Source organism: Schistocerca americana, chromosome 3 (genome assembly GCF_021461395.2).
Source record: "Schistocerca americana isolate TAMUIC-IGC-003095 chromosome 3, iqSchAmer2.1, whole genome shotgun sequence".
NCBI classification, from domain to species: Eukaryota; Metazoa; Arthropoda; class Insecta; order Orthoptera; family Acrididae; genus Schistocerca; species Schistocerca americana.
The window spans coordinates 195,361,149-195,381,480 of record NC_060121.1 but is presented as its reverse complement, the minus strand read 5'-3'; positions in this window follow the sequence as shown (position 1 = coordinate 195,381,480).

Here is a 20,332-nt window from a genome sequence, read left to right as displayed (position 1 = left end):
GGGATGGTGAACAATTAAACTTAACAGAGTGGCTAGCAGAGTTTGCAACTCAAATAAGCTCGCAACTTAAACAATCGAGTGAACAAGTAAGTTTGAAACTTAAAGAAAACACAGATAGACGGGATAAGTTAAGTTTGAATTTTGATCTATTAACTACTCATCTCAATGAGAAGTGTGAGGAAATTAAAACTACCCTCAGTAAGGACACTAGCGAACAGCTGATACACTTCAGAAAAGAATTTCACATTGAAGTTGAAAGTTTAAATGAAAATATACAAGCTAACATAGACAGCATTGCTGTCATCTACAACACAGTAGATACTGTAGTTGAAAAATTAGATCAGAGAACAGACAAAACATCAGAAAACCTTAAACGAGAATACAACCTGTATACCACTAATGTAGATACAAAAGTAGAAAAGATACACACTAAATATACACAATTGGAGGATGCATTGATGTTAAAACAAACGATTTACAATCATAATACAATGTATGGGCACATCCAAGTGAAATACTTTCCTGGTGAAAATCTGCACCCTATTGACTTTATTCACCAATGTAAGGATATGTTTGTTGTAGGAATGTCAGATAACATAAAAATTAAATTAGTAAAACGGTTTCTAGAAGGGGAGGCCCTATCCTGGGCAAATGAGAACAATGATTCTTGGAATACTTTTGAAGAGTTTGAAGCTAAATTTATTTGTAAATTTTGGTCACAATCCATACAAGCCAGATTAAAGTCAGAATTTCTAAATGGACCAGTGTATAGAGGGAAAATAGGGGGAATGCAAAAATTTTGCAGAGACCAATTGAAAAAACTTGCTCATTTGAATAACTCATTTGATGTTATGACACAAATTGATGTTTTAAAAAGAAGGTTACCAGAGAGACTGCAGTGGGAATTGGCCCATGGACCAGACGATTCAATGGAAGAGTTCCTGAAATTTGTAGATAGATTAGATAGGGCCTTGGAAAGAGAAAATAACCAAAGATTTGGCTCTGACAACAACCAGTATGGGGGGTGGAACAGGAATGTAAATAGAGATTATTATGGGAGGAGAGACTTTGAAAATTCTGGAAATAATGCTCCAAATAGGGGAGATAGGAGATATGAAAATGATTTCAGAAACAATACACAGGAGGGAGGATGGAGGAGAGATAACAGGAATGATAGAAATAGGTATTGGGGAAGAGAACAAGATAGAAGGGGGTTTGTTGAAACTAGTGAACAAAACGACAACTACAAACGAATAGACCGAGGGAACCAGCCGGGAAACGGTGGACAGTCCCACTAGATGTTCGTAGTTTTGGGGCTAGAGAATATTATGATAGGACAACACATAACCGAAACTGGAAAAGGAGAGGATACAATGTAAAGAGTAAATACCATGAAAATACTGATGTTGTTAGAATGAATAAATTAGAATTTAATAAAACGTTTTGTGATACTATGAGTAAAAGTGATACAGTTAATAAAAACAGTGTTCAAAAAAAATGGTTCAAATGGCTCTGAGCACTATGGGACTCAACTGCTGAGGTCATTAGTCCCCTAGAACTTAGAACTAGTTAAACCTAACTAACCTAAGGACATCACAAACATCCATGCCCGAGGCAGGATTCGAACCTGCGACCGTAGCGGTCTTGCGGTTCCAGACTGCAGCGCCTTTAACCGCACGGCCACTTCGGCCGGCAACAGTGTTCAAGCACAGGTAGTTAGTGAAAGTGCAGAAGTTGAAGGTATTGCAGAGTTCCATAGTTGGGCTGAAAAAGATACTGGTGTTAATAACAAGTCAGACACACCACAAATAGAATCTATTTTGGGGGGTTATTTGATAAGAAGGGGGATGCCGAAGTGTTTAATGGAGCCAAAGGCTCAATTGCTGAGATTCAGATACATAGGGGGGAAACTGAAGATGGGGTTGTTGTGGAGGAGGAGGAAGAAGTAATAGAGGGACATTTACATAATGATCCTAAATCAAGTATTGTTATTGATGAGAGTGTGGAGGAAGAAATAAAAGTATTTGTAGAATTGAAAAGTGATTATGTAGTAAAGGTAAGTGATGTGACAAACATGGGTAATAATGAGGTTAATTTAAGTGAAATGCAGACTAGGGAATATGTATCTGAGGACAAGCTATTGCCTATTGGGAACTATGAAACACTAATCTATGAGAATGGTAAAAATAATAATAATAATAATAATAATAATAAAGAAAATATAAAGGGATGGAATGTAAATGTGTGTTTTCAAGAAAAAGGGGGGAAGTTTTTAGAAGTATTGTGGAACAACTATGGAAACTGTATAAACAAAGATGCCTTTTGGAAAGAATTAGCAAAGGTAAGTGTAACCTTGTATCCTACATGGTGGACAAGAATCCGTAGTGGACTTTATAAAAAATGGGGTGAAAACAGTAGTTTGTTAAGTGACAACACAGTGTTAAAAGGAACAGATGAAAACAAAGGTTTATGTGTAAATGTCAATGCATTGCAAACAGAGAGGGATGTGTCTAAGTGTAGGAAAGAGACATTAGACTTAGGAACTTAAGAAATTGAAAATGATCTATTGTTTGAAAATACTGAAATAGACAAAGATGTTGAGCTAGGTTGTCTATATGTTAAAGTAAACATTGACATTTGCCCATTTGAAATAATAGAAAGCCCACATCCTAATGCGTATAGACTTATCTTTCCAAGATCAAGAAGGTTATTTGGATTAAGAAACATCAGTGAATTGAAACCATATAAACATGATTAAGCACATTTCCCTGTTTGAATACAGTTACTTACCCATTTTCCGCAAAGCATTTTATCAGCAAAGATTTTTACTGGGTGTGTCAAATAGCAACTACCACTCATCCTACAGACCCTGGAAAAGTTCCAGATCTCTGAGACAATGTTTTTATATTTGTATTGTCACTATTGAATATTAAATTTGGAGACATCTTCTTTACTTGCAAGGGGCAAGTTTAACCACGCACCCAGAGAGGTGACAAACATTTATTGCTTTCTGTTTGTATTGTTGAATATGGGACATACTGGCACCAAATATAAAAGACAATGTAAAAATTGTTGTGCAAGACCCATCATTTTGTTACTATTGTTTTCTTAGGCATAAGATTTGTGTACAATTTTCTGCAGCTTATCAGATGTTCACCAAGTTTGATGGTTGTGTTATGTTGTGACCAATTTAAGTGTCCAATTTTAGTATTAATATGTTCTTGTACTATCTTGACTGTGTCTCAATGGGAGACAAGTTTTTTAAATAATTTCTTTTTTTTAAAATGCATATTATATTCATACATGTGACTTCTCTAGTGTTTGTGTTTATATATCATGTCCATACTTCTAATTTTGTTCTTTGTTTTCATTTCCTTTATGAGGCTCAAAATGAGCAGACAGCTGCAATATTTTTCCTATGGACATCTGAACTGTCCATCTATGTAATATATTTATATTCCTTCTATTATCTTGATTATTCTGTGACTCAATGAGAGCTGACTTTGAAATAATTTACATATATTTCTCTTATATCTTAAGATCACGTGTGATACATTTGTGATGTTTTTGATCATTTTCCATATGGCTCACTGGGAACAAAGATTAACAGTTTTTTTTTTTTACTTTCATATATTACTAAATATTTTTATTATGCTGTCATACTGAGGGCCATAACACAAAGTGCATTGGAAACAACACAACTAAAATATTTGCAGGAAACAGTCATTGTATACATACACATTATGCATAGTAAAACAAAAAAAAATTTATTAAAGTAATACTATTCCAAATTTTAAGAATTTGACACATTTGTCCTAGTTGGCTAATATCATTAACATTCTGTAAATGATATTACCCGAGGGGGGTATTGTAATGGAACAAATTAAAGGCTTTACCTTAATGAAGATTGTGATACCCTCCAAATTCAACCAGTTTAACGAGTATTTATGATTATAGAAGAGTTATTGTGTATGTTAACAATGATTGCACAACATGTCTCCATAAACAGTCAACCCATTAAATTATACTCAATAACTGACCCACACAAAAGATTATATTACTTGATCACTGATACAGCAAATGTCATCATGTAAAAACACTAAGTTTATCTTAAATAAGTAATATGAAGTACGAAAAATAGTGGCCAACTTAGGTATTTTGGATCTCCTTAAATAAAAATCACCCAGTGAAACATATTTGTTCACTAGGAGCGTTTTCACTCAGTATTCACGTAATCAATCCTATTTTAGACGAAAACCAATGTAATTCTTAATAATTCATGTTACTTACTTATTCATGCAAATTAGAGAAGTCAATTGACAAACTTCTAGAAAATGGCCTTTTTGTAACAGAGAATTATTCTGTCAAGTCAACAAATCTGTCTGTCATTTTCATAACATGTTAAATTATGTCACTCGATGCAAATTAATAACTTATCTGCACAAATTATGATAACAGATGTACATGTGACTTATAAACTATATCTCTTTTTAGTAGTTCTTTGACAAGGTTATAAATACTAGCAGCAAGAAGGGTTGGGGAGGCAGTCGGAATGTCCCTTTGGTAAAGTGTGTTTGTGTGTTATTGTTTGAGGTGGATAAACAATGCATAGAACATGTAAAGGAAGTACTACTTTGTGTTGTGTCATAGTCTTTGGTGGACAGTGGAATTAAGATGGCCACCAGAGTAATAAATATTTGAAGTTTACATATTTGTTGGTTTCGCTCGTTCTTTATCATCAAAAGCACATAAAAAACACGGGACGTCATGTTTTTAACCCTAGACAACCAGATTTAGAGCCAGCATCAGCATCGAGACACAGCAGCGATCCAGCAAGTAGCAGCGATTACAACAACACAATGCATTTTAATGATGCCAACCTAACATCAAGTGCTAACGAGCTCCGTAAATGGGAGTGAAATAGTGCGATTATACCAATTAGGAATAACTACGACTATGCGACCATTACAACCTCAAAGTTTTTATTTCTTCTCCATGGATTTTAATACCAACTCCGAATTTTTCTTTTGTTTCCTTCACTGCTTGCTCAATATGCAGATTGAATAACATCGGGTAGAGGCTACAACCCCGTCTCACTCCCTTCCCAACCATTGCTTCCCTTTCATGTCCCTCGACTCTTATAACTGCCATCTGGTTTCTGTACAAATTGTAAATAGCCTTTCGCTCCCTGTATTTTACCCCTGCCACCTTCAGAATTCGAAAGAGAGTATTCCAATCAACATTGTCAAAAGCTTTCTCTAAGTCTACAAATGCTAGAAACGTAGGTTTGCCTTTCCTTAATCTTTCTTCTAAGATAAGTCGTAGGGTCAGTATTGCCTCACGTGTTCCAACATTTTTACGGAATCCAAACTGATCTTCCCCGAGGTCGGTTTCTACTAGTTTTTCCATTCGTCTGCAAAAAATTCGCGTTAGTATTTTGCAGCAGTGACTAATTAAACTGATAGTTCGGTAATTGTCATATCTGTCATCACCTGCTTTCCTTGGGATTGGAATTATCACATTCTTCTTGAAGTCTGAGGGTATTTCACCAGTCTCCTTCATCCTGCTTACCAGATGGTAGAGTTTTGTCAGGACTGGCTCTCCCAAGGCTGTCTGTAGTTCTAAGGGAATGTTGTCCACTCCCGGGGCCTTGTTTCGACTCGGGTCTTTCAGTGCTCTGTCAAACTCTTCATGCAGAATCATATCTCCCATTTCATCTTCATCTACATTCTCTTCCATTTCCATAATATTGTCCTCAACTACATCGCCATTGTATAGACCCTCTATACACTGCTTCCACCTTTCTGCTTTCCCTTCTTTGCTAAGAACTGCGTTTCCATCTGAGCTCTTGATATTCATACAAGTGGTTCTCTTTTCTCCAAAGGTCTCTCTAATTTTCCTGTGCGCAGTAACTATCTTACCCCTAGTGAGATAAGCCTCTACAGCCTTACATTTGTCCTCTAGCCAAGCCTGCTTAGCCATTTTGCACTTCCTGTCGATCCCATTTTTGAGACGTTTGTATTCCTCAAAGCTACCCATTCTTCTTCTATTGTATTTCTTTCCCCCATTCCTGACTATTGATCCCTTATGCTCTCCCTGAAACTCTGTACAACCTCCTGTTTACTCAGTTTATCCAGGTCCCATCTCCTTAAATTCCCACGTTTTTGCAGTTTCTTCAGTTTTAATTTACAGTTCATAACTAATGGATTGTGGTCAGAGTACACATCTGCCCCTGGAAAAGTCTTACAATTTAAAACGTGGTTCCTAAATCTCTGTCTTATCATTATATAATCTATCTGAAACCTGTCAGTGTCTCCAGGCTTCTTCCATGTATACAACCTTCTTTTATGACTCTTGAACCAAGTGTTAGCTATGATTAAGTTGTGCTCTGTGCAAAATTCTACCAGGCGACTTCCCCTTTCATTTCTTACCCCCAATCAATAGTCACCTACTACATTTCCTTCTCTCCCTTTTCCTACTACCGAATTCCAATGACACATGACTATTAAATTTTCGTCTCCCTTCACTATCTGAATAATTTCTTTTATTTCATCATACATTTCTTCAATATCTTCATCATGTGCAGAGCTAGTTGGAACTTGTACTACTGTAGTACGCGTGGGCCTCGTGTCTTTCTTGGCCCCAATAATGCACTCCTATTTTCTTATTCATTATTAAACCAACTCTGAATTACCCCTATTTGATTTTGTATTTATAACCTTCTATTTACCTGACCAAAAGTCTTATTCCTCCCGCCACCGAACGTCATTAATTCCCACTATATCTAACTTTAACCTATCGATTTCCCTTTTTAAATTTTCTAACCTACCTGCCCGATTAATGGATCTGACATTCCACCCTCCGATCCGTAGAACGCCAGTTTTCTTTCTCCTGAAAACGACGTCCTCTTGAGTAGTCCCCACCTGGAGATCCGAATGGGGGACTATTTTACCTCCGGAATATTCTACCGAAGAGGACGCCATCATCATTTAACCATACAGTAAAGCTGCATGCCCTCGGGAAAAATTACGGCTCTAGTTTCCTCTTGCTTTCAACCGTCCGCAGTACCAGCACAGCAAGGCCGCTTTGGTCAGTATTACAAGGTCAGATCAGTCAATCATCGAGACTGTTGCCCCTGCAACTACTGAAAAGGCTACTGCCCCTCTTCAGGAACCACACGTTTGTCTGGCCTCTCAACATATACCCCTCCGTTTTGGTGGCACCTACGGTACGGCTATCTGTATCGCTGAGGCACGCAAGGCTCACCACCGACGGCAAGGTCCATGGTTCATATATTTCCGAAACTATACAAAATGTGGGAAATGCAGTTGGCCACTGATTCATCTATGTTAGTGGCTCACAAAGTGGGCAGGAATTCATAGTACATAAAGGGCAACAAACACCACTTCCAACACAAAATTAGTGATTTTCTAAACTTTTTCTACACAAATGAAAACTGGATGTACAAATCGTCATGGCAGACCTGGTTTCACAGTTCTAAACGTCATACACTCTGAAATATCGGACTTAAAATGATGGCAACAATGCCGCATTTTCTACCGTAAACCGCAGGGCAAGGGTTGCCTGCACTGCGGTGTAGTCTGCTGTCAGGAGGTCACACAATGGGCAGGAACGCACAATCACTAAAAAGTAAACAAAGACCACTTTCAACACAAAATTGCGATTATTTAAATGGCACACTCACATTTCTTCTACCGATATGAAAACTAGAGGCACAATTTAGCGATAAGACATGGTTCTAATATCGTATACGCTATTATTAGGAGGCATGAGCTACAGAAACTTCACGATTATGCAACATTTAACACGGAAAACCAACTGGCAAATAATCGGTAACAAAACATCCGATGAACCTGCATCGTCGCAGCAGATGTTCGAAGTGCACGCACCAAAGATTGACGCCCGACTGTCGTTGATGAGAAACTGCGCGAAGCCCGTAGGGATTTTGTACGGACCAGTAACGTATGTTCCATAAATTCACATAACCTTCATCTACCTCTACATGTACGTCGCTGCTCTGCACATCGCACTTAAGTACCTGGCAGAGTGTTCATGGAACCGCCTTCACATTATTATTCAACTCCCGAAAAGCGCGCGGAAAAAAACAAACACCTGCGTCTTTTCGTGCAAGTTCAGATATCCTTTATTTATTATAATGATTGTTTCTCCCTATGTAAGTCGACGAAAGCAAAATGTTAGTATACGAGGAAGAAAGTTGGTGATTGAAATCTCGTGAGAAGACCGGCCGAAACGAAAATTGCCTTTATTTTAGTGTTTTAACCCCAGATCCTTTATTATGGCCACGACACTCTCTCCCCTACTTCTCGATAATACAAAACGTGCTGCCCTTCTTTCAACTTTGTCGATGTACTCCGTTAATCCTTATCTGGGATCCCACGCCGCGCAGAAGTACTCCAATCGAGGACGGACACGTGTAGAGTAGTCCGTCTCCGTAAGAGATCTGTTGTGACATATAAGTGTTGCGCCAACAAAACACAGTGTTGGGTTCACCTTCCCCACAACATTTTCTATGTGTTCCTTCCAATTTAAGTCGTACGTAATTGTAATTCCAAGGTATTCAGTTTAATTAACGGCTTTTAGATTTGACTGATTTATCGTGCAACCGAAGTTCAACGGATTCCTTTTGGCACTCATGTGAATGAGCAAACATTTTACACTATTTAGGGTCAATTGACAATCTTCACACAATACAGGTATCGTATCTAAATCGTTTTGCAATTGAATTCGATCTCCTGACGACTTTACTAAACGATAAACGTTAAATGATCTGCGAACAACTTAAGACGGCTGTAATTTGACTACAATCCCCTTGTGAGATGCGGATTCAAAAGCCTTCAGAAAATCTAAAAATATGGAGTCAATTTGAATGCCTTATCAATATCACTCAGAATTTCGTGTTTGTAAAGAGCTAATTGCGTTTCACGAGAAAGATGTTTTCTATATCCTTGTTTACAGTGTGTCAATAGACCGTTCTCTTCGAGGTATTTCATAATGTTCGAACGCAGTATATGTTCCAGAATCCTACGGCATATCGACGTTAATATGCGGGCCTGTAATTTAATGGCTTACTCATATTGCCTCTCTGGAATATTGGTAGACCTGTGCAGCTTTCCAGTCTTTGGGTACGGATCTTTCGTCGAGCGAGTGGTTGGATATGACTGTTAAGTATGGATGCACTGCATCAGCAAATGCTAAAGGGGACCAGGCATCTGACTGGTATACAATACAATGCAATACAGTACTATGTATTTATGTGGTATTTGGAATGGATATATTTTTCGCTTATTTTTTGGTGGAGTTGTGAGTTACGGTATTCAGTCTTGCCACAACCCTATGATCATCAATCCATGGCTCCCTTTTTGATGCTCGCTATTAGCTCAGTAATATTTGTTGTTAAGAGATAAAGTGTGTTTTCACAACCGTGTATTATTCGAGTGTGCTCATGAACTAATTGCTCGAACTAGTTCTCATAGATTTCGTTTAGCAGAATTAGGGATGAATTTTTATGCTCATCTCCGGATTTAAACACGCATTTTCACCAACATATCGAGCATAAAGTGAAGTAACCACCAACTATAACTGTATAAGTCGGTTACGTGTTTGAAATTAGACTCAAGATTTCTGAACGAAGCTTTATCTGTAAACAACGAATCACGTAGAAAGTCAGCATGACCTCGCTGGAAGTGCGAAATGACAGAATTCAGTACGGGATTCCCAGTCATTTTAGTACAGTTTTGGCGTACTGAATTATGATACGGATGAAAAGTACGCCTTTGCAAAATTCTGAATACGGCTTAATACAGGATCGCGTGCAGTCTGTCCTACACTCACCTCAGGATTGTGCGCTGCAGCAGCCATAACAGTAAATTAGTTGTCGTTGTTAGTTGCTGTGTTTGTGCGTTGACCCTTCTGCATTCTCTGCTGCCTGTTGCCATGATACTTGTGCCGATGCTGAAAATGGTACCACGTGAGGGACGCCGTCGATTTGGGTAGCATTCAGCGTACGTGGATACATCTGCGTCGCATTTCTGTAACATTCACCGTAAATTACATCATTTCTAGTTTTTCTCCATATATGATGACTCGCATATCGACGAGATAATGACAAATGTCGCAAGACACACCAAAACAGGCAAAGCACTGTCCTGAAACGTACATTACATGCGACACAATGTAGTTTCCTCTGTGACACCGACAGCAGCACTGAAGAGCTGAATAAAACACTACTAGACTGGACAGAGTACATAGAACGTGTTCACTGATAGCGGACTGTTTACAACAGACTGCATGACAGTAAAGGCAAATCAGGCCCTGCTCGTTATGGCAGAAAGCGTGGTACCGTTGTCAACCTTTGAAACATGACTTTGTGATGAAAGTAGTGAACTTGACCTTTATGGATTGTGCGTTCCTGCCCAATGTGTGAGCCTCTAATATAGATGCATCTAAGTCCAATCAAATATATGTTGTTGATGTGATCTTCAGTCCTGAGACTGGTTTGATACAGTTCTCCATGCTACTCTATCCTGTGTATGCTGCTTCATCTCCCACTACTTACTGCAACTTACTTCCTTCTGAATCTGCTTAGTGTATTCATCTCTTCCTGTACAACTCTTACGCTCCACGGTGCCCTCCAATACTAAATTGATGATTGCTTGGTGCCTCAGAACATGTCCTACCAACCGATCCCTTCTTCCAGTCAAGTTGTGCCACAAACTCCTATTCTCTCCAGTTTCATTCAATACCTCCTCATTAGTTATGTTATCTGCCCATCTAATCTTCAGCATTTTTCTGTAGCACCACATTTCGAAAGCTTCTATTCTCTTCCTGCCCGAACTATTTATCGTTCATGTTACACTTCCATACAGGGCTACGCTCCATTCAAATACTCTCAGAAACGGCCTCCTGACGTTTAAATCTATACTCGAAGTTAAGAAATTTCTCTTCTTCAAAAACGCTTTCCTTGACAGTCTACATTTTATATCCTCTCTGCTTCGACAATCATCGGTTATTTTGCTCCCAAATAGCAAATCTCCTTTACTACTATATGTGTCTCATTCCCTAATCTAACTCCCTCAGCATCACCCGAGTTACCTCGACTACATTCCATTATCCTCTTTTTCCTTTCATTACACTGTCCATTCTGTTCAGCTGCTCTTCTAGGTCCTTTGGTGTCTCTGACAGAATTATAATGTCATGGGCGAACTTCAAAGTTTGTATCACTTCTCCATGGATTTTAATACCTACTCCGAATTTTTCTTTTGTTTTCTTTACTGCTTACTTGGTATATAGATTGAATAACATCGGGGATAGGCTACAGTCCGATAGGCTACAGTCCTGTCTCACTCCGTTCCCAATCGCTGCTTCCCTTTCATGCCCCTCGAGTCTTATAACTGCCATCTGGTTTCTGTACAAATTGTAAATAGCCTTTCGCTCCCTGTATTTTACCACTGCCACCTTCAGAATTTCAAAGAGAGTTTTCCAGTTAACATTGTCAAAAGCTTCTTCTAAGTCTACAAATGCTACAAACGATGGTATGCCTTTCCTTAATCTATATTCTAAGATAAGTCGCAGCGTCAGTATTGCCTCATGTGTTACACCATTTCTACGGAATCCAAACTGATCTTCCCCGAGGTCGGCTTCTACTAGTTTTTCCATTCGTCTGTAAAGAATTCGTGTTGGTATTTTGTAGCCGTGGCTTATTAAACTGATAGTTCGGTAATTTTAACATCTGACAACAACTGCTTTTTTAGGATTGGAATTATTATATTCTTCTTGAAGTCTGAGGGTATTTCGCCTGTCTCATACATCTTGCTCACCAGATGGTAGAGTTTTGTCACGAGTGGCTCTCCCAAGGCTGTCAGTAGCTCTAATTGAATGTTGTCTACTCCCGGTGCCTTGCTTCGACTTAGGTCTTTCAGTACTTTGTCAAATTCGTCACGTAGTATTATATCTCCGATTTCATATTCATCTACATCGTCTTCCATTTCCATAATATTGTCCTGAAGTACACCGCCCTTGTATAGACCGTCCATATACTCCTTCATCTTTCTGCTTTCCCTTCTTTGCTTAGAACTGGGTTTCCATTTCAGCTCTTGATATCCATACAAGTGGTTCTCATTCCTCCAAAGGTCTCTCTAATTTTCCTGTGGGCAGTATCTATCTTTACCCCTAGTGTGATCAGCCTCTACATCCTTACATTTGTCCTCAAGCCATGCCCTCTTAGCCATTTTGCACTTCCTGTCGATCTCATTTTTGAGACGTTTGTATCCCTTTTTGATTGCTTCATTAACTGCATTTTTATATTTTCTACTATCATCAATTAAATTGAACATATCTTCTGTCACCCAATGATTTCTACCTACTCTCTTCTTTTTACCTACTTGATCCTCTGCTGGCTTCACTACTTCACCCCTCAAAGCTATCCATTCTTCTTCTACTGTATTTCTATCCCCCATTCTTGTCAACTATCCCCTTATGCTCTCCCTGAAACTCTGTACAACCTCTGGTTTAGTCGGTTTATCCAGGTCCCATCTCCGTAAATACCCACCTTTCCGCAGTTTCTTGAGTTTTAATCTGCAGTTCATTACCAATAGGTTGTGGTCAGAGTCCACATCTGCCCCTGGAAATGTCTTACAGTTTAAAACCTGGTTCCTGAATCTCTGTGTTACCATTATATAATCTATCTGAAACCTGTCGGTATCTCCAGGTTTCTTCTATGTACACAACCTTCTTTTATGATTCTTGAACCAAGTCTTAGCTATGATTAAGTTCTGTGCAAAATTCTACCAGGCGGCTTCCTCTTTCTTTTCTCCCCCCCCTCCCCCCCAATCCATATTCACCTACTACATTTCCTTCTCTTTCTTTTCCTACTATCGGATTCCAGTCATCCATGACTATTAAGTTTTCGTCTCCCTTCCCTATCCGAATAATTTCTTTTATCGCGTCTTACATTTCTTGAATTTCTTCGTCGTCTGCAGAGCTAGTTGGCATATAAACTTGTACTACTGTAGTAGGCGTTGGCTTCGTATCTGTCTTGGCACAATAATGCGTTAACTATGCTGTTTGTAGTAGATTACCCGCATTCCTACTTTTTTATTCATTATTAAACCTACTCCTGTATATATAGCGATAGGCACCATTGATATGAAGATTTCACAAAGTGAAATGCTAGGCAAGGGCCTGTCTATGCAGCCCATACACAGGGTTTAACGAGTTTCAAAGGTGTGTTTATTTAAAAAAAAGGGTCCAAATATATCAATGGAAATGTGCCTATTAACTGTACCCAAATCACGGCAGATTAATTTATAACGTCAGTGGTATTGGTCTCAGGAGTCTAGTGCAAGTAGTTTTTCGACGTATCGCAGTTTGAACATTGTAAACACCGTCAGTTGTTTGTTCCGTGTTTAGCACAAACAAATTTGAACTTCATTCACATGGCTGCGTACGTGCAGCCATGCACAGATGTTAATAAGTCCCCAGAAGTTTCGTGTTTTTAAATGGGACACTGCCTAGTACAAACGAGAGACAAACAAATGTTAATGCAGTACCCCAGTGGGGTCTGACACGTAAAGAGCCATTGTACCCTCAGAGCCTTTGGGCAAAGGCTTTGCGCTCAAAATGACCACCACATGCATCAACAAAAGCTTACAGTCCACCGTACGACGATTGCAGCACACGTTCTAGCATTTAAGCGGAAACTGCAGCACAGGCAACAACAACACGCCGTTTCATATGATGATGATGATGAGCGTTTGGCGTCATTGGCCGGGAGGCCCCTCGCGGGGCAGGTCCGGCCGCCATATCGCAGGTCTTATTACATTCGGCGCCACATTGGGCGACCTGCACGCCGGATGGGGATGAAATGATGATGAACACAACACAACACCCAGTCCCTGAGCGGAGAAAATCTCCGACCCAGCCGGGAATCGAACCCGGGCCCAGAGGACGGCAATCCGTCACGCTGACCACTCAGCTACTGGGGCGGACGCCGTTTCATATCACCTGTAATATTTCGAAGAGGTTGAAGAGACTTACGTCTATTGAGACAGATTTTAGTTCACACGGTACACGAGCGAACTATATACTTTTCACATTCACCGTAATCCATGAGAATGTATACTTCTTTCGCACTGGGAAGTACCATCTTTCAAGCACGTCCTGCTACGTCCACTCTCACACGGTAAGTGACAGGATCGTCGCAATGCACTCGCAGTGTACCCACAACACAATGTAAATAAACGTAACGTCGTTGCCTAGCATGTAAGCAACAGTATGGAACAAACAGCTGTCGGTGTTAACGATGTTCACAACATGGTAACTTGTAACCTACACTCATGCTCATAAATTAAAGACAATGCTGATACATGGTGAAACAACGCTCTTGTCGGCAGTTTGTGGGTTTGAATCACCTCCGGGTATGACCATCCGGTGCATTTGACCTGTGGTCGTCGCACACTGGCGCTGGCAGAAGCCCAATACGCAGAGGTTGGTTGGTGCATGTCAGAGTACGGTGCCCCGAGTATGTGTGCAGACGTTTTCAGACGTGATAATGACAACTGTGTTGAAAATGGCTCAAAGAACACATATTGATGACGCCATGAGGGGTAGAATACTTGGGCGACTGGAGACTGGCCAAACGCAGCAGGTAGTAGCATAGGCGCTCAGTGTGCCGAAAAGTGTGATCTCATGATTATGGTAGCGATTCCAGCAGACAGGAGACGTGTCCAGGCGTTACAGTACAGGATGTCAACAGTGTACAACACCACAACAATACCGATATCTCACCATCAGTGACCGCAGACGGCCACGGAGTACTGCAGGTAGCCTTACTCGGGACCTTACCGCAGCCACTACAACAAAATGAACAGACATGGTTTATTCGCCCGGAGACCTGCAAGGTCCATTCCACTGACCTCTGGTCACAGGAGAGCCCGTAAATCCTGGTGTCAAGAACGAGGCCGGCCGGAGTGGCCGTGCGGTTCTAGGCGCTACAGTCTGGAGCCGAGCGACCGCTACGGTCGCAGGTTCGAATCCTGCCTCGGGCATGGACGTGTGTGGTGTCCTTAGGTTAGTTAGGTTTAATTAGTTCTAAGTTCTAGGTGACTGATGGCCTCAGAAGCTAAGTCGCATAGTGCTCAGAGCCATTTTTTTGTCAAGAACGAAGTACATGGTCATTGATCAGTGGTCCCAGGTTACGTGCAAGGACGTCCCGGTATACTCTTAAAAGTGATTCTCATCGGGTTTTCATCTCGCGTGAACCAGGAACCAGATACCAACACCTTAATGTCCTTGAAAAGGACCTGTATGGAGGTCATGGTTTGCTGGTGTGGGGTAGGGTTATGATTGATGCACGTAAACCCCTGCATGTCTTTGACAGAGGAACTGTAACAGGTCAGGTGTATCGGGACGTCATTTTGCACCAGTATGTCCGCCTTTTCAGCGGTTCAGTGGGTCCCACCTTCCTCCTGATGAATGATAACGCACGGCTCCACCGAGCTGCCATCGTGGAGGAGTACCTTGAAACGGAAGATATCAGGCGAGTGGAGTGGCCTGCCTGTTCTCCAAACCTAAACCCCATCGAGCACGTCTGGGATCCTCTCTGTCGAAGTATCGCTGCACGTTTTCAAACCCCTAGGACACTTCAGGAGCTCCTATAGGCAATGGTGCAAAAATGGGAGGCTATACCCCAGCAGTTGCTCGACCATCTGATCCAGAGTATGTCAACCCGTTGTGCGGACTGTGTACGTGTGCGTGATGATCATATCCCATATTGATGTCGTTGTACATGCGCAGGAAGCTGTGGCGTTTTGTAGCCCATATTTTTCGGGACGGTTCTCTCAACTTATCACCAATACCCTGGACTTACAGATCTGTGTCGTGTGTGTTCCCTATGTGCCTATGCTATTAGCGCCAGTTTTGTGTAGTGCCACGTTGTGTGACACCACACTCTGCAATTATCCTTAATTCATTATCACGAGTGTACTTCTACTAGCTTCCTGCAATGAATGTCTCTGCCATTGTCATTTATGCTACTTTTAATGATGATTATGATGACGTTTGTTTTGTGGGGTGCCCAACTGCACGGTCGTCAGCACGAGTACAAAGTCACCATTTCTTTAGAGTCTAATTTTTGTCACATTCCAATCAAGCCGCTGTCATGCTGCTTCTAGTATTTTACTGTCAAAAGGCATTGTCCCATTTGAAAATTTGTAACTGTTGCCAAAAAACTGCACTATCGTCAACGTCTCAAAAACTGTGTATTGGCCACAAACCCGTGCCATTACCTTCAATAAATCGTTTGCCTACAATTACATTATGTGAAAACTGCGTATCGATAGTGCCTTCCATGTTCGAAGTATTTGCGGTGCAAGTGTCAGGTGATTCACCCTGTATGTAATAAATGTTGAACAAATATTTATTTTACCTTTAATTACAATAGACCCTCGAATAACCATCACTTTTCGTTCCACGGTTGGTCGCAACGCAAGAGAGATACACTAATCAGAGGAGAACGAAACAAGTCATTGACAGAGCTCAAAACGAAGTAATATATCACAATTATGTAAACAAATTTCATTTACAATAAATGATAGGAAGATAAAGTTTTGGACACTGATAAATCTGTTTAAAAATCATAACCTATTTTTTCGATGTGTTTAACCTTGACTTTGTAATTGCATCACGCCACTTCTTTGCCTGTAGTGGTTGGCTGTTGTGCCAAATGTTTGAGGGCAGTCTCGATCGCATCCTTTGCTGAAGGGTGTCTAATTTTTTCGTTCTTTGTTCTTCATCATCTGACTGTTCTTGCTCAACACTATACTGTAGCAAAACAACATTGACGAAATGAACATCAAGTTCTTCATTGGTAAAACGTCACCTCCTGCTAGCCATTACTCTAAATCAGCAGGCTGGATATCATTCAGATGATTTTGCAAATGAGTGACTGCTGAGTCTGATTCGTTACTTTCTGCCAGTTCCTGTCCTTGGTTTAGGCTGCGCCAAACCGTCTTCCATGATTTTTGTGGATTAGTCTCCTAAAGTTCTTCCGAAAGTAGAGCAGCGGTGTAAGTTGCATCTTTTATGTTGAAGGTTTTCACTGCTTCGAAAACATCACAATCCTCTTCTCTCTAATAGTGGGATGACGTATTACCTTCTGCCACGTCTTCTTAGCTACTCATCACTCTCGTCCATTGTTTGGAGTAAAGATGTTTCTTGGTTGTGGCCGGTGGCCGGAAGGGGGGGGGGATGTAGGGTGTGCAGCAACACGCCTTTTATTTCACCTTGTCGAAGTTTAGACTCAGAATCCCTTACAGTCCTCAACCACAGCTTAAAACTGTATAAAACTGCACTGCAACTTTAAAATTAAAAGGCATAGAGTAATAAACACAAAAAGCACAGGAATGAAACGGCACATTAAAGAGTTAAGTAAAGCGAACAGTCTGGTGGTGTAGTAGCATGTCAAAAGAGCGTGAGTGAAGAGAGTGACTCATACGGACACCTGTTGTGACAGGAGTGAAAACAATCGATAACGCTGGCACACAGCTCGGCGCAAAAAGCAGATGGATGGTCGGGCGCATGGTCGGATAATCCGAGGGGTCTGTTAATCTAAGGTCAAATAATCGAGGCTCTACTGTATTTTTTATGCGTTGTATTTCGTAATAAAATTCATTACCTTCAAATATTACAGACACATCTACATCAACATAATTTTTTCAGTATCTCTTTATTTACTTTTCTAGATGAGAGCCTGTGTTCCTAATCGAACCTGATCGGGCTGTATGGGTCGGTGAGAGAGAAAGACGATGATAGTAAACTACTGTGTTCACATTCATGTGTGAGGACCTATTAATCTGAACTGCAGAATGCCTGTAATTACTACTGGGTAAATGGTGAACTGTGCACTGGTTTTTCTTTTTTTTTTAATCGTAGATAAAACAAGACTGTGTGTGTTACGAGCACTCGCTGATAAAACAGTGTGTGTTCACGGTATCAGAGTTGAGCATTACAAGGGCTGTGCTTTGATGTGAATACGCTTCTATCTGTGCCGTGTCACTCAATGAACTGAAACTCTTTTCCAGGTGCCACGGAGTAGATAAATACCCCCCGTAAATAAGCCAGTGCCTCGTTTTTCAAATTGTATACTCTTTGGAACTGCAACTCAGTAACTAAAAAGTTAAGGTGACACAACGGTATACACTTCATTATGTGTCACAATCACACAGCATAGCTGGAAATATTATTTTCTACACGGAATCGTCAAATACCAACAGCAAGCGTCATCGTCGCCACAATATGTCGAAATACTGCAGTGAGGTGAGTTTCATCAAAGCGAAGACTTTTTAAACAAGCTCGTAAACGGCATTAGGCTCAAATTTGTAAAAGTTGCATATTATGACACTTGTGATACTGTCTCACAAGAGAATGGTTTCGAAACACCGGAAGAAGACATCGAAAGAAATACACTGTCAAAAATTTAGCTGCAAAGACCCACTACAAGTATTTAAAAAAAAAAAAAAATACAGAATGATATTAGAGCAGGAGCAACCGCTTAGACCAGCGGTTTGTGTAGCCATTGCTGCCTTGTACACAAATCGCAGACGCAGCTATGACAAGAGAACGTAGCGCTAAGTCCAATTGGCGCAAACGCGAATTTAAAGCACTTAAACCATGCCAAAAATATCTCAAATCAGCCAAGCCTTTGTAGATGTAACTGCTACCCTAGCGACTAGCAGAAGGAAGAAAATCGAGGCAGTTTATGATATTACACTACAGACGACTACCATCAATTGAAACTTTTATCTATTGATATTAAATATTTTATTATAATAATTTTTGAATAATGCATATTTTATTATAAATGAAACACTTTGTTGTTTACTCCCTGTAGTCGTCATGAAAATGCGAAGTGTCTATTGCATGATAAAAACGTTGCCCTTATACCAGGAAAACATGAAGAAATAAAAATTGGAATATTCAGATACTTCACAGTAATTGCATCTTTTATTGAAACAGAAATGGAATCGTCGTCCCCCTTGTTCTGCGTACTGTGCTACGTACTAGGCATACTTGATCAAATTCGTAAAATGTTGTGACGGAAACTGATAACACGCCAATGACTTGAGTTTAAAAATATTGATATGCTGATAAATCTGAATCATAAAGAGCAATCGGGAAATATATTTTCCGATAATTATCTGAAAAATACTCTAAAGTGTTGATAATGTTTTTTTTTTCGAGAGACTGAATCACCTTGTTAATTTTGGGTGGAATCCATATTATATCAACAATCTTTTCGTCGTTATGTCCAGGCCAAGAGTCCAATAGCAGCAATGAATTATTTTCTGCTCAGGGGGAAGACTTCTAAGATATAACACCGAAAACTAATATGTTTCAATTTTCCAGATTTCGCTACGTCGCTTACAAGATTGTTTCAAGAAAAGTGTTTTTTTTTTAATTGTCTTAATTCGCTTTCATGTTCCTGAAAACCGATATAAAGATACGAAAACAGTAATCCAGTGACATTTATCACTCGCATTGTTGTATACGAATGTGTCATGTCACAAGCGAGTCTCATTTGTGTTGAAAATAATAAAGTCCAATTAAGTACAGTTACTATGGGATTATTAGTCGGCTACTCGAATTGCCATGATTTTCAAAAATATTTGGTGCGGGCGACTCATTTACAACTGAAGACAGGCTCTATAAACTGTCAATTAATAACATTTGTAACATTAACTGCTGTGCCAGAGTCAAAGGTTTGCAGATTACAGTGTGCTGATAGTAAGGCTATTTGTGTCGAGCAGACATGGAGCAAACTCGAACTAAGACATCGTGTGCATTTAGCCCTGGATAGGAAGGACATTGCCGAGAGGTCCAGCTTTGCGGCACATTTTATTAATACGGGCCATGCTCCTTCTGACTTGATATCGCAGCTTGAATTGCGGCACAGGGGAGAAAAAGAGAGATATATCGATCTCCTTAAAGAGAAGGAGGTTTTCTGCCTTTTGAAGTATCGGAATTGCTTGTTGCCTAAAGAGCCGACAGTTTTGGGAAAGCTTTGGGAGGGGCGTAGCGCGTGGTAGGTGTTGTGGATTGGCAGAAGCCAACCCACGGGGTTTGGAGGAAGCCGAAAGGCACGCGTTTAAGCTCACGCAAGCTGGTGTGAGGTCTGCAACAGAACTTAGAAAAACAGGAGGTAACTGGTAGAATACTTAACTTTAATCCATTAATGTTGAACGTAGCTCTTGTCTGTACATTCTTTACAATATCAATAGCAACTGATAATGGCGCC